General features: G+C 56.7%; 1 long non-coding RNA gene across 5 annotated transcripts; it reads right to left on the bottom strand.

The window, feature by feature from the left end:
- Nucleotides 1-7,787: 7,787 nt before the first annotated feature.
- On the bottom strand, nt 7,788-13,203 carry LOC140645890 (uncharacterized). Of its 5 annotated transcripts, none has more exons than XR_012040082.1 (6): nt 13,108-13,203; nt 12,108-12,309; nt 11,708-11,830; nt 11,166-11,318; nt 10,598-10,728; nt 7,788-8,341 (listed from the first exon to the last, which is right to left on the bottom strand). It is a non-coding gene; the product is annotated as an uncharacterized lncRNA (long non-coding RNA). The 5 variants fall into 5 exon arrangements; XR_012040085.1 differs by having other exon boundaries at nt 11,605-11,830; XR_012040081.1 differs by having other exon boundaries at nt 11,166-11,830.
- Between the last annotated feature and the right edge of the window lie 1,772 nt (nt 13,204-14,975).

Here is a 14,975-nt window from a genome sequence, read left to right on the forward strand (position 1 = left end):
CCTTCTCTGGCTTCTTTCTCCAGCTTCAGCCGCGGCAGCTCCTGTCCACAGCCAGCAAGCGCTCCGCCCGTCCCTTTTCGCCCCCACGCCGCGAGGAGAGCCAGGCCAGGCACAGACAATCCACGCAAGCCTGAGGCGGGTGCCGTCACCGGCAGCCCCAGGGGAGGAAGGGACGACCGTGTCCTCAGCGCAGCCTCTGGGAGAGGGAAAGAAGAAGCAGACACCGTTATTACCGCAGATCGCCCCGGCTGAAGCCTCTCCTTCCGCAGGGGCTTCTCGAGACGCGCGGGAGGCCAGCTTGCCACCGGCACGACGGGGCTTGGGAGCGACCTGGGGCTACGGGACAGGCTTCAGGGGAGGGGCTGGAGCTGGGGGCAGCTGCGCGTGGGGGGGCAAGCGGGGCCGGGGAGGCTCAGGGGAGCTCTGGGAGCGGGGAGCCGCCCGGCGTCTGCGCCTGGGGGGGTGTCCGCCTTCTTCCCCTCTCCCCTTCTCTCAGCTCTCGGGCAACTCCCTGGGGCTGCCCTGACCCAGCTCGCCTCCGGCACACCGGCAGCCTGCCGCAGCGGGCAGCTTCAGGCTTCCCGTCCCGCAGCCAGCGGGCAGAACACACCCCCGCGCCCGCCAAAGGGGCTCGCTCGCCTTACCGCTGCCCCAGGACACCCGCCGCCGCCGAGACCCGCGCCCAGCGCGCCGCCATGCCGCTCCCGGGCACCGCGCATGCGCCGGCCGCCGACGGCGCGCCGGAGGGGCCAGGGCTGGCGCCCGAACGCCGGGCGGCGGCACCGCGCTGCGGCCGTGCCGCCGCGGCAGCGGCGGAGGCGGCAGCGCCGCTGCGCTCCTGTGCGGTGTCGGCGCTGCAGTACCGCGCCGCGGCACCGGCAGCAGCGAGCACCCGGCGGGCGGCGCGGACCCAGGGGCGGCACCGGCGCTGCAGTTCCGCGCCGAGCGCCCGCCGGCAGCGTGCACGCGGGGCGGCGGCAGCGGCGGCGTTTCCTTACCGGGAGGCAGCAACGAGCGCGGCGGCGGCGCTTCGCAGGCACCGCGGCACCGCCTTGCCGTTACCGGCGGACGGCAGCCGCGGTGAGCACGGCGGCACCCCACCGCACATGCGCGGTGCCGGACCTGCAGTACCGCGTTTCCTCCGCCAGAGGGCAGCAGTGAGCGCGGGCGCCGCCGCGCGCCCGACCACCCCCCCCCCCGCCCCCCCGCGCGCCACGTGCCCGAGGCCGTTCCCCGCCGGCAGACGGCTGCCGGCCCCGGCAGGTACCCGGAGGCCAGCATTGGGGCGAGGACGCACCCCGGCGTGCTGCACACACCAGCGGGGCTGGCTGGAACCTCCCTGCCGAAAGACTACATCTCCCGGCATGCCCTGCCAACAACGTGCCCGACCACAAGCTGGCTACCCCAGGACTACAGCTCCCAGCATGCTGCGGGCTGCTGCCTTCTGTGCCATTTAACCCTATGGGGACACCGTCCCGTGCGCCCTCCTCCCCTCACCAGCACCCGCGGGACCCCGCCGCGCCTGCGGAGGCCGGCTCGCAGGGCCGGGATTCCCAGCACCACCACCGGCTCCGCTTCGGGTCCGATGCTTCCCCAGCTGTCCCGCACCCCTCCGCACGACCTGGAAACCCCCCACACACAGACACGCACCGAGGGGGATGGGCCTTTGTGTCGGGACCACCCTTTTGCAGGGCCCCGACCCGACCCAGCTGCTTCCCCAGCACTACCCCTACCCCCCGGTGAGCCCCAGCGCTCAGGCAGCCCCGCGTGTCCCTGTGCGGCCTCCCCCCTGTCCCGGTGCATCAGCTTTCCCCCATCCCCTCGGCTTCTGGGCCACCCGCGACCCCGGCGCCGCACCCTCCGCTCCTTGGCCCTAGTGCGGGTCTTCCTGGACCCGGTCGCTGTTGCCCCAGCCTCACCTCCCCCTTTGTGTCACCTTCCCCGGGATGTTCCCGGTTGCAGGGACCCCCCCACCCCCCCCCCCCGGCCCCATTCACCTGTTCTGTGCTTGCAGCCTCAGTCCCGGTCCCAGCATGTATTGCTCAGCTCTGGCGTTGTTGTCCTGGACCTACCCTGATGGGGTGATGTGAACACCACACTCATGGCAGTAGCCCAGCTCAGCAGCCCCCGGCCCACAGCTGCAGCCCGTGGGGACACGGGCACCATAGCCATCAGCCCTGCTGGCCACTCCAGAGGCTTGTCAGCCCCAGGCCCTGGGCCCAGAGCTGCATCCCACCGAGAACACAGGCTATTGCCCTCGGCCCCACTGGGGACAGCTGTGGTCGCTGGGACAGCAGAGGGGTGCCCCAGCTCCTGAGGGCAGCTTGCCAAAAGCCAAAGGGAGAGTCCTGGGCTGCAGAGGAAGAGAAAAGGGGACGAGAACAAAGGGAGAGCCCTGGAGCGCAATGCTGGGGTGGGAGGAAGCCATCAGCAGGTGACAAGGAAAACATAGGACTCTGGGGGCACAGGAAGGTGGGGGGGGGAGGGGGCCTGGGCCCCACAGAGAGGAAAACAGTTGACCCTAGAGCACACCAAAAAAGCACTGGCAAAACTCTGCGATGGGAGGAAAGCTAAACAGGAAGCATTGCGGCACGCTGTATGACAAACACAGGGCCTTGGGACACACAGAAGGACTCGGGGGGAGCCTAAAATATGAATTCAGGAGTTCAGAGGGCTCCAGGGCACGGCCGAATACAAACTGGTGCACACCAAAAGGGCTGCGCAGCATGCCACGGGGCTCAGTGTCGCTGTTTGCTTAGGGACATGGTGTAGTGGTGGTCTTGGTAGTGTCAGGCTTACGGTTGGACTCGATGATCTTAAAGGTCTTTTCCAACCTATACGATTCTGTGATTCTGTGATGGGAAGCGGCCTGCAGCCACCACCAGACCCTATGGAAACTCCCTCTCTCAGCACCGTTTGTGCTGGCCCCAGACCTTCGCCCGTACCTTGGGTACCGTAGGGGGTTGCCCCCTCAGCGACCTCGTTGGGAATGAAGAGCTCACAACCCGTATTCCTTCAGATCCTCCTCTCTGTCCCCTCTGTCCACGCTTGCCCCAGACCAAACAGCCCGGACCAGCCCTTGCCATGCTCCGGCCTCACTCGCCCCTCACCTGCCCAACACACAGGGCTCTCCCCCCACTAACTGGCACCGCCTCAGCCGAGGGACCCCGTGCCCAAAGCCTGCTTCCAGGCGGGCTTGCGCGCCTGCCTCCCCGCAGCTCCAGCGTGTCTGCGTCTGCAAGAGCAAGGGCGCGTGCACGGGCCCAGAAGGAGGAGCAATCTTGGCTTCCCTAACCGTATTTTACTACTGTTTGTGCGCTATTCCCACCCAGACCTTCGTATGCGCATACCTAACCCAAAAATCTCTTCGCCCTTAGCACCTTCAGTCACTCGCAGCGCTGAGGATCTTCCCCTCTCTCAAAACTTACTTGCTCTTTCCTGTCTCCTTGTCGCACCTCCTCGGCCCTTTCTGTACGTTCTTCCTTCAAACAACACGCCTGAAATCAACAAAATGGGTCAAGCAGCTGTCTTCAAGTCGATGCCTCTGATAGGATTATCCTACAAACCAATCCAACTCCTAAGGTCATTGGACAATTCTAGTTTTAGAGCATTTTCCCAAAGCTTTTAAGTGCGGTTCCCTGCTAGGTTATGTGATAAAAGCTTGTCTCCATAAACTCCAAGTCACACAGAGGCGCTGTGCCAGGTAAGGCACCCCAGCGACCCAGCCAGAGAAACGGATTCCCTGCCCTGGCTCCTCCCAGAGCTGTCCCGGCAGAGCCGCCAGCCCCACGGTGCGGGGTGACACTCGTCACGACGAGTAGACGGGAGCGGCTTTCCGGATCACCATACAGACTGAGAAAGGTTGCCGACTAAGGCTGTGGGACGCACGTGGGGACCGCACAGGATGTACTATGGTCTGTTTACTGGAGGAACCAAAGGTGGGGAAGGGGAGGTAGCAGAGGAGTTCGGGGAGGAACAAGCATCGGAAAAGAGAGGGACAAGGGGATAAAAAGGGCTGGTGGCACGCAAATAGGTTGCTGGTCAGTAGGATTGTCTGGCCATGCCCTGTGCCTGATCAGCAGAGTCTCCTGTCTTCTCATTAACTCCATCCCTAGGTATTTTTGTGAGGGAAAGGTTCTCTGGTTTCGTGTGCGTGCGTGTGTGAGGGCCGAGGCCGAGCGGCCGAGGTGCAGGGCCGAGCTGTGGGGCCTAGGCTGAGTCGTGGGACCTAGGCCGAGCGGTGGCCTCGTCCCTGGAGCTCGGCAGGCATCCTAGATGGCATAGAAAAGAACAAGAACACTCTTTTTTGGGAACAGAGATCTTAGGAGAGGCGCGATGGCAACAAAGCGAGTCCAAAGGGGGCTTACGGAGCTAAAAGCGTGCTGCTCGGGAGGCAGCGTGACAGTAGCAGAGGGCTTCTGAGAGGGACAGACACAAGAAGGCTCGAGGGCGTGGTGAAGAAGTCCAGAGGGGATTTGAACAGACTACGGATGTCCTCAGGGGACCAGGGACTGAACAGAGGTGTCCTAGCTAGCAGAGAGGACAACATGAGTGCTCTGGAGATGAAAGATGTCAGCGGGAATGGTTCTCGGGAGCAAGAAGGGTGCAAATTGCGCTACAGAGCCACAGAGGGCTGCGGGGCACGAGGACGGCCTCAGGAGGCACAGTGACGGCACAAGGCGGCTGCTGAGAGAGAGAGAGAGAGAGACAGACAGACAGACAGACAGACAGAAGGCAGCTCTGGCAGGCAATGCAAAACTCAAGAGGGTGTCCCAGCGATGTCCTCAGGGGATGAGCGACCGAACGGAGACGTCCTAGACAGCAGTGAATAAGGTAAGGGAGCTGTGGGGCACAACGACAGCCTGAGGAGGGGTTCTGTCCGAATAAGAGAGAGACACAAAGAGGGCTGCAGAGCTGGAAGGGTGCCGTGGGGCACGAGGACAGTCTCGGGCGGCGTCATGACAGGAACGAGGGGGCTCCGGGGGTCGGGGAAACGTGGACAAAGAGACAAACAAAGGATTGCTGACACAATGAGGTCCTCGGGAGGGGATCTGAATGGAGTAGAGATGTCCTCAGGGGACCGGGGACCGAACAGAGGCATCCGACATGGCGGAGGGAAGGCAAGAGTGCTCTGAGGGAAAACGGAAGCCTGAGGAAGCGTTGTCTCTGAAGAAGAAAGATACAAAGCCCGCTGCAGAACTAAAGGATGGCCATGGACCACAAGGGCGCTGGCAGGAAGCGTCGCGACAGAAACAGAGGGGTGCCGAGATGGCCAGAGAGACAGAAGGCGGCTTGAGGGCACAAAGGCACTGGGGAGGGGATCTGAACAGAGTACGGAGGTGACGAGGGAGACGCCGACCCACTGGAGGCAAGCGAGATGGAGGAGAGGACAAAGAGACTGCTCTGAGGAAGAGGGAGGAGATGTTCTTACAAAGCCAGAGGGGTACAAGTTACGCTTCAGAAATAACAGCATGCCGAGGAGACCCTCTAACGCCTCAGGATGAACGGAGAGAAGAGAAAAAAAAATAAAAGACAGAAAGAAAATTTAAGCAGCAACAGGGTATGTGACAAGACAGAGAGAACTAAAAACACAGGGACAGACAGCTCGATAAAAGTCAATACAGAAAGAACACTGAAAAAGCAAAAGGGTACAAGGCAGAGGAGAAAAAATTTAAAAATAGGAAGAGCAAACTAGATAAAAGCAGGCATAGAGAAAAACCGAAAAACAAAGGCCTTCAAGGAAGAAAACAATAAAATAGAGGGACAGCAAACTAAATAAACAAAGGCACAGAAACAACATTTAAAAAGCGACAGGGTGTCGTGGTTTAGCCCCAGCCGGCAGCTAAGCACCACGCAACCGCTCGCTCACTCCCGCCCCGGTGGGATGGGGGAGAGAATTGGAAGAGCACAAGAAAACTGGTGGGTCGAGATAAGAACAGTTTAATAATCGGAACAAAATAGTAGGAATAATAATAATGAATTGTAATGAGGAGGAAAACCACAAGAGAGAGCGAGAGGAACAAAACCCAAGGGAGGGAAAATAAAAGAAAGATACAACCGCTCACCACCCGCCGACCGACGCCCAGCCAGTCCCCGAGCAGCGACCGCTACCCCCCGGCCAACTCCCCCCAGTTTCTATACCGGGCACGACATCCTATGGTATGGAATAGCCCTTTGGTCAGTTTGGATCCACTGTCCTGGCTGTGCCCCCTCCCATTTCTTGTGCACCTGCCAGAGCATGGGAAGCTGAAAAAGTCCTTGACTGGTGTAAACACCGCTTAGCAACAGCCAAAACATCAGCGTGTTATCAATCTTATTCTCATCCTAAAATCCAAAACACAGCACTATAGCAGCTACCTGGAAGAAAATTAACTCTATCCCAGCCAAAACCAGGACACAGGCTATGGCACAGGCTAGCATGAAACAGAAAATAAAGACAGTGAACTGGATACAAGGAGATAGAGAAAAAAATTCAAAAGCAACGTGACACAGGAAAGCCTGGAAATAATAAAAAAATAGGGTTAGACATCTGGGTAAAAGTAGGCAGAAAAAAATTTTACAGGTCACAATATACAGCACAGATAGGGAAAAAATAAACAAGAGACAGAAAAAATACATACAAGTGAACATAGAAACAAAAATTCAAAAGCTTTTTCAATTCAAAAGACATTAAGAGAGGAAAAAAAAAAATAGCAAAAAAACCAAGTAGATGGAGACATAAAAAGAAAAATTTAAAGGCAACTGGGCACAGCACAGACTAGAACAAATTAAAAAATGAGGACAGCAAACCGGATAAAGACAGACGAGGAAAGACAATTTAAAAGCAACGGCGTACAGGACAGACAGGAAACAATTAAACAGGGAGAGACATCTTGACTAAAGTAGACACAGAATGAAAATTTTAAAAGCAACAGGATACAGGAAAAAATTAAAAAAAAAAAAAAAAAAAAAGAGAGACAGAAAACAAGAGAAGAGTACACCTAGAAACAAAATTTCAAAAAGAGAAGAATTATGAGAGTAAAAAAAAAGAAAAATAGGGACAGTTTACTAGGAAAAAGTAGACGGGGTGCAGAGCAGAGGGAGCCACTGGAAAGAGAGACAGGCCACTGCACAGAGGGAGACCTCGAAATGCCATTTTCCCCAGCAATGCGGAAGAAGGCAGTGCGGGAAGAGTGAAATAATAGCAGGTGGGGAGCTGGAAAGGGAGGGGCATAGAAAGGAAACGTAGAAGGTGACGGTGTGGAGGGCAGCGCTAGCAGAAGGGCAAAAAGCTTTGGGGAGCCAAACAGCCTGAAAGGGAGACAGAGGCAGGTACAGGCAAGGAGGCAGGCAGAGGTCTGGAGAAGCACGGCAGAGAGGGGCCCGGACGCACGCGAGGGATGCGCGACTCACCGCAGCTCCTGCCACCGCCGGGAGACCTTCAGCGCCCCGGGGCTTCTCTCTCGGCCCCTGCCCCTTCCTCCTCCACAGTGCCGGCTGCCTCGCCCGCCCAGGTGCCCCGATGCTCCTCTCCCAAGAGGCTTCCCAGAGACACGGCGGCTCACGTGTGCGGCCCATGGGGGCACCGAGCTCCTGGCACCACGTGCCGGTGGTGCGCTCTGCCGGGGACGGCTGGGAGGGATCCTTCCCGGCTGCGGGGACCGGCTGCTCCTTGCTGGAGGCAGCTGCCTGGGGAAGCCCCTTCCTTTCACTCCTCAGCCAGCTCCCGCAGGCAGGCATGCCTAGGCAGCCCCTCCCCACGTAGAGCCCCTCGGCACAGCAGGGCCAGCCCCCTCCTCAGCCCTTTTTAAACCCTTGGCCCAGCCCCAGCCCTTTTTAAACCCTGGGCCCAGCCCCATCCTCACCTCATGGGTCCCACCTGTGCTGCCCCGGGCCACAGCTGGAGCCCATCGGGAACAGGGGGCCCATTACCCCAACCCTCACAAGCCAGACACAGCCAGCAACCTGGCACCGGCACGGGCAGACACCACCACCAAGCTGGCACCGCTGTGGGCAGATGCTGCCTCCAAGCTGGCGCCGGCCTGGCAGACTTTATTTTACGGCCCAAAGCCAAGGTTGGCCTCTAAACAAGAAAACATGTGAAAGCACCCTTACAGGATGCCGGTCCGGTGGTGTCCATGATAGCTCTCACAGCCTCCCACGTAATAGACAGCTCCCCTGTCCGGGACCATGTTTGGCATGTCCCAGGCCCTCCCCGCACCCATGCTGAAAATCAAACAGAACAATTAAGGACTCTGCTTCATCGCCTCAGCCTCCCAAAGAAGCTTCCTTCCTCTGCTGACGGTCGACGCGGATATCCTCGTGCTGTTCCTTGAATGCGGGCTGGCCTTGGGTGCCTGTGCTGCCAAAGGAAGAGAAAATGATCATGCTCTTGTAACGTGCTCCATCATCCTCTTGTTCTTCAAGAAATCAAAAGAAAGCTACCATCCCCATTGCTACATGACAGAAGTTTGTGCAGGAGACGGCTGAGCCCATCCCCAGAAATGGAAAACTCTGCTATGACCCTGCTTTGCCTTTTGGCGACAGCGCCCGCCATCGGTGTGCCCCAAACAGGCGAGGTCCCGTTCGGGCTGGCGTCCGCCACAAACAGGCGACGTCCCCTGCGGGCTGAACAGAGTCAACTGAACAGAGTCTTCAGAAGAACTTAGTTGTGCATTCAGTTTACAAGTAAATCCCACCCAAGCAATGCTAGGGGGCATGCTGGCATAGAAAGGAATTCATGAGTTCATTTAGTATTTCCAGTGGAACATTCCATAGCTTGTAAAAACAGCCTTCAAGTCTTTTTCCCTGTTGCACCAACAACGCTTATTTTAGTTCTGCTTAAGGGGTCCCCTACAACTACTTACTACAGCATGTGTGGCTCCACTATCAATTAAAAAAATCTAGTCTTTCATTCCCCAGCTTGACTGGAACCAGAGGATCGTCTGGGGAAACTTTCATAGACTCCTCCGGCCCCCTTCGGTCCAACCCAATCTCCGTCATGACTCCAACCCCTTCTTCTGTCTCTCTTTCCCGAGATGACTCAGACGGGGCGGACAATCTTTTTTCCAACGGCCCTCTCGCTTACGATTTGCACGCCGATTCATTCCCAGGGGAATGTCATAACCGTTTCTACTCTTATTGCTACGGCCCCTTTCTCGCCCACAAAATTCACCTCGTGTATTTTCTCTCCCTTTTTCTCGGTCTTCTGTCAAGGCAGCCAACAAAGAAGCTTGCGGCGTTACTCGTCCCCGCTTCTCCTTCTCTTCTGTTTCCTCCCCACTATTACGTACCTTATACGCGACTGACAAGAACCGCGAGATTGTCATGCCATCCTCGCCCTCTACCTTTTGTCATCTCTTTCTTATACCTGCTGCCGCTTGACCAATAAACGGCGTGTTCAATAACTTTGAATTGCTATCATCTTCCGGATCGAGATCCGATTAGATAAATTCTTAGGCTTTTGCACTCCATGTTGAATCCCATACCCAATTAACTTTGGATATTCCTTTACCCTCTGTAATCCCTCACACTTGTGTTTGGATCCCACTCCGGATCCTCCTTTGGGGGGTACGTAATGGTATTAGGCACCCCCCCACGCACACACACATTGTTGGACCAGTCCCTCTCTAGCCTTCTCTAAAATTGTTCTCCTCTCCTCAGGGGTAAACAAATATTCTAGGAGAGCCTGTACATCTCCCCAGTTAGGATTATGAGTCGTGATTAACAGTACTATACATTCCCTCTGGATTGTTTCGATAGGATCTGACTGCCCGTTGCCAGTTTAACAAATCAGAGGCGGTAAAAGGTACGTGTACGGATACCGCTCTTCCTTCAGGCCCTAGAGCCTGGCTGAGGGGAGCTTGAACTATCGGTTTCTGTCCCCTTGTTCTTTTAGAGACAGCACTCACAACTCCATTATCGCTTGAGCTATCAGATTCTGGCTGTTTTGGAGGAGCTACCAACAGCTGAATATCCTCTTCCGAATTTTCCCATTCGATAAAAGAGAAAAAGGGAAAACCTCGTTGTAACGCATATATTCCAACCTGATGTTTAGAATCCACTAAACCACCTTTCTTCCTAATATCCCAATCGCATCTTAACGGAAAAACCATATCCACGTAAGGCATTGCATCCCAGTTTTCCGTTCTCCGACAAAACAACATTCGTTCTGATATAGCGTTATATTTCAAGGATCCATCCTCAGGCCATTTTTCACCATCTTCCAATCGAGATCGTGGCCACCGTTGATTACAATATCGTTTTAGCCCATTCTTAGTCGTGGGATCTCCCCCAAATTTATTGCAATGCTTCAGGATGCATCCTAGAGGAGAGCAAAGGGGTGCCTCCTGGGAAGCAGCAGCGCCCACATCGGTACCGAAAAACCCAGCATTTCTACACAAACCAGAACGAGGGACGTCTCCCTCTGTTGAACAGGACGGCGTGTAGAAACAAACAGAACTACGCTACTGCCACCTATCTTTCCTGCTGCGTCTTATGCAGAGCCCAGAACAGAACAGAGGGTGCCTGCTTCCCGAGAGGTCTTGCCCCTACCCCCCTTTTCTCCTATCCCCCAAAAATACCTCTTTTCACTAGCATTGCACCGTTGTGTCGCCACCGCCCGACTGCAGGAGAGGAGCTGAAGGAGTCCCCGGTCGACAGGTCGGTGCGCGCCGGAGTCCGCTCAGACCTCTTCTCCCCGTCGGATGCGGCAAGACGAACCGGGCGAGGCTGTCGGCTCGGTCCCATCTGGGGTGCCAAAACCGTTATCCCACAAGCGTGAGGTCGCTTGCCCGGTGTGCGAGATGCCAATATACACACAGGGCAGAGGTATGTTTATTTCATGTCTGCGCAGAGATGGGCGCTAGGCGGTAGCTCCGCAAAGCTAGCACAGAGTTCGGTCATACAAGTACAGTATTTATACGGTCTAGCTATGCATATGCATAAGTAATCACACAAAGCAGTTTTCTATCGGTCTACATTTCTCTTATGTCAACTTAAAGCTACAGCGCTACTTTAACGTGCTGCGCACACTGAGCGGTGAGGGCTCTCTGCTCGGGCCGGGGTCTCCAGCTCGAGGGGTGTGACTTTTAGGATGATAACGAGGATAGTTTGCGGGAGGGTGCTTCTTATCACGCTCCTACTAGTTGTTTCGGATGGTTCCCAAACCATTTTAATTAGCTTACCTATTTCTTCAGGATGGGCTTCTCTCCCAAGGACAGTAATTCTCGTTTAGACGTTCCGCTTTCCAGCCTGCATCCTCCTTATCGGCTTTACCTAAGCCCTGGCCTTCCACCAGCTCCCGGTAGACGACACCGTTAGACTACAACACGACCGTTCTTTGACGCCCGTCAGTGGGATCGGAATTAGGAACAGAAAGAACAGGACAAGCTAAACACCCACACGAGCCTCACATCCCTAAGAAATGACTAAAAAACCCCAAACGACCCCCATTTTAGATTGCATTGCCTTAGGGACCGCCTCCTTCAAGTGCCCGGGCGGAGCGGTGGAATCAGTCACAGAATTCACTTGCCCGCCAGGAGACAGCCCTTGTCCTCGCAAGGCAAATTTTTCAAAACAGCGTGCTATTTTCCCATTTTATCAACTACAGCGGGCTTGCCCTACCAGCACGAGTTGAGGACGTTTTCCTGTGGGTTCATTTGACACTCCATTAAGTTTTTAGCAGGCGCAAGCGACCAAGCGCGAGATAGAAAGTAAGCCAAGATACCGGCTGCCGTACAAAATTTCTTCAAGATTGCGCCTGCGGGAATCGCACAAAGCCCACGACGACTGAACAGGTATGTCGGAGGCCCCCCGGCAAACAGCGCCGACGTTTCGTGAAGCTCTTTTCCTGTCAAGAAAAGGGCCTTTTAGATGGTATCTCTGTTGGAATTCAGGCTGCTTCCTACTCATTCTGGCAAGTTCGCTTTCACAGCAACCCTGAGATCTTCAACCACCAAGCAACATTTGTAATTCTTGCTCTCTGCCTACGGGGAATTTCAGCGAATCAGAACACTACTTCAAGCAAAATTCCGGGTCTGTTTCACGCAAATCAAATATCTAAGCCGTGGACAGGTGTCTGTAGAAAGACGCCGACTTTAAAAGATAAAGGGAAGTAGAGTACTCACTTTTCTGAAATGTCTTCCAGTCGTTCCATCGATTTAGCAGCCCGACCCAGCCGTCGAAATTCCGGAGCAACAGAGAGAGCGGTCGCACGTCCACGCCGTTCTCCCCTAGCCACAGAGCCTTCCGCTTTGCCCATTCCCGCCGACAGCCAGAGCATCGGCGCCGTAGCACCTTCGGAATAACGCACCTCCCACAGCTACGCACCTTTACAAAAGAACCGAGCAGCGTGTAAACAAACATTGCAACGGTTGCGGTAAGGGCTCAAACAGGGATGCCGATGTTATCACTCTGAGATTCAACAGCCACTAAAAATGTCATTTTGCTCCAGTATTACAGGAGTTCATTGGCTAGCGTCAAAAAAATTTTGTTGAAAATTCATTGTTTGAAGCATGACTTCCAAATGCAAATGTTAAGCAATTCTCGTGAGTCTTTAACTGAGCGGCATTCAGGATCTGACTAAAACAATGGCGGAACGGAGGGCTAGAAGCCCAAAACTAACTCACCATCCTGGCAACTATGGGAGACTTTTGGTGACTGTGGGGGAACTGAGCTTGGGAAGCTTTGCCCAGTCTGGCAATAGAAAGCTAAGGCCCTGCAAACACGGTACGTTTAACCAAAAAAAAAAGGGGGGGGGGAGGGGGATATGTTGTTTTGTAGTTCCTCTGCTTTCTACACAGAACCAAAGCAGTTTTAGTTCAGTAACGAATGTTCACACTTCCACACGGCACTCTTACAAACATCGGTCACTGCTAATAAGCAACGGATGTAGTGGGTACAGAGAAACCTCCTGTCCAGCAAATGCTTTAAGCTTTTCTACGTTCAAGACTTTACTTCCCAGGTGCCTGCAAAGACCCTTACTCTGCCCTGCCCCACCCAACCCGTTCTATTTGGAACGATTGCTGAAAAACACGACCATTCCACAGCAAGTAAGCAACTGACATCCCGACCCAGAGCCTTCCCTTACAGGACAATGCCAAAGCCAAGCCCAGAATTTTTACTTGCCGATGACCGGCAGCGTGCGAGAGCAGAGCCGGACGCGAGGACTTCCCTCCGGGACGGCAGATCCGCTGGTGCGCGCACACGCATGCGCGGTGCCGGGCTGCAGTTCCGGCTTCCGACCCTCCCGACGACCAAACGTCAGTACCTCAGGGGGGGGAGCCGCGCATGCGCGGTGGCGCAATTTTGTTGGTGCTCGCTGCTGTCGCCCGGTGGACAAAACGCAGTACTGCAGCTAGGGAGTCGCGCGTGCGCACTGGCACAATTTTTTTTTTGTGCTCGCTGCTGCCGCCGGGTGGACACAGGTCGGTACTGCAGCTGGGGAGCCGCGCATGCGCAGTGGAGGACTTTCGAGTGCTCGCTGCTGCCGCCGTGTGGGCAAAGGCCGGTACTGCAGCTGGGGAGCCGCGCATGCGCGGTGGTGCATTGTCCCGAGCTCGCCGCTGCCACCGTGTGAACAAAAGTCGGTACTGCAGCTAGGGAGTCGCGCACGCGCAGTGGTGCACTGTCAAGTGCTCGGTGCTGCAGGCCTGTGGGCAAAAGTCGGTACTGCAGCTGGGGAGCCGCGCACGCGCAGTGGTGCAATTGTTTTCGTGTTCGCTGCTGCCTCCGTGTGGGCAAAGGTCGGTACTGCAGCTTGGGAGCCCCGCATGCGCGGTGGTGCACTTTCCCCCAGCTCGCTGCTGCCGCCCGATGGACAAAAATCAGTACTGCAGCCAGTGAGCCGCGCATGCGCAGTGGCGCATTTTCCCGAGCTCGCTGCTGCCGCCGTGTGGACAAAAATCGGTACTGCAGCTGGGGAGGCGCGCATGCGCAGTGACGGACTTTCGAGTGCTCTCTGCTGCCGCCGTGTGGACAAGATGCAGTACTGCAGCTGGGGAGCCGCGCATGCGCCGTGGCGCATTTTCCCCCCAGCTCGCTGCTGCCGCCCGCTGGACAAAAGTCGGTACTGCAGCCAGGGAGTCGCGCATGCGCGCTGGCGCAATTTTTTTTCCGTGCTCGCTGCTGCCGCCATGTGGACAGAGATCGGTACTGCAGGTGGGGAGCCGCGCATGCGCAGCGGCGGACTTTCGAGTGCTCGCTGCTGCCGCCCGGTGGACCAGGGTCGGTACTGTAGCTGGGGAGCCGCGCATGCGCGTTGGTGCATTTTTCCGGGCTCGCTGCTGCCGCCGTGTGGACAATAATCGGTACTGCAGCTGGGGAGACGCGCATGCGCAGTGACGGACTGTCGAGTGCTCTCTGCTGCCGCCCGGTGGACAAAGTTCGGTACTGCAGCTGGGGAGCCGCGCATGCGCGGTGGTGCATTTTCCCGAGCTCGCTGCTGCCGCCGTGTGGACAAAAGACCGTACTGCAGCTAGGGAGTTGCGCATGCGCGGTAGCGCATTTTTTCCCGAGCTCGCTGCTGCCGCCGTGCGGACAGAGGGCGGTACTGCAGCTAGGAGTCGCGCATGCGCGGTGGCGCATTTATGCTCGCCCCTGTCGCCCGGTGGACAAAAGTCGGTACTGCGGGTGGGGAGCCGCGCTTGCGCAGTGGCGCATTTTAAAGTGCTCGCTGCTGTCGCTCAGGGGAACAGGGTCGGTACTGCAGATGCGGATCTGCGCATGCGCGGTGGGTCTTTTGGGCTCGCTGCTGCATCCCGGTGGACAAATGTCGGTACTGCAGCCCGGGCGCCGCGCATGCGCATTGGCGCATTTGTGTTGTGCTCGCTGCTGCCGCCCGGTGACCAAAACTCGGTACTGCAGCTGTGGAGCTGCGCATGCGCGGTGCCGCATTTTCAGGTGCTCGCCGCTGCCGCCCTGTGGACAAAGCTCGGTACTGCAAGCTGGGGAGCCGCGCATGCGCGGTGGCGCCTTCGCCCGACCTCGCTGCTGCC

The sequence above is a fragment of the Ciconia boyciana genome, unplaced genomic scaffold (assembly GCF_034638445.1).
Source record: "Ciconia boyciana unplaced genomic scaffold, ASM3463844v1 HiC_scaffold_40, whole genome shotgun sequence".
NCBI lineage: Eukaryota > Metazoa > Chordata > Aves > Ciconiiformes > Ciconiidae > Ciconia > Ciconia boyciana.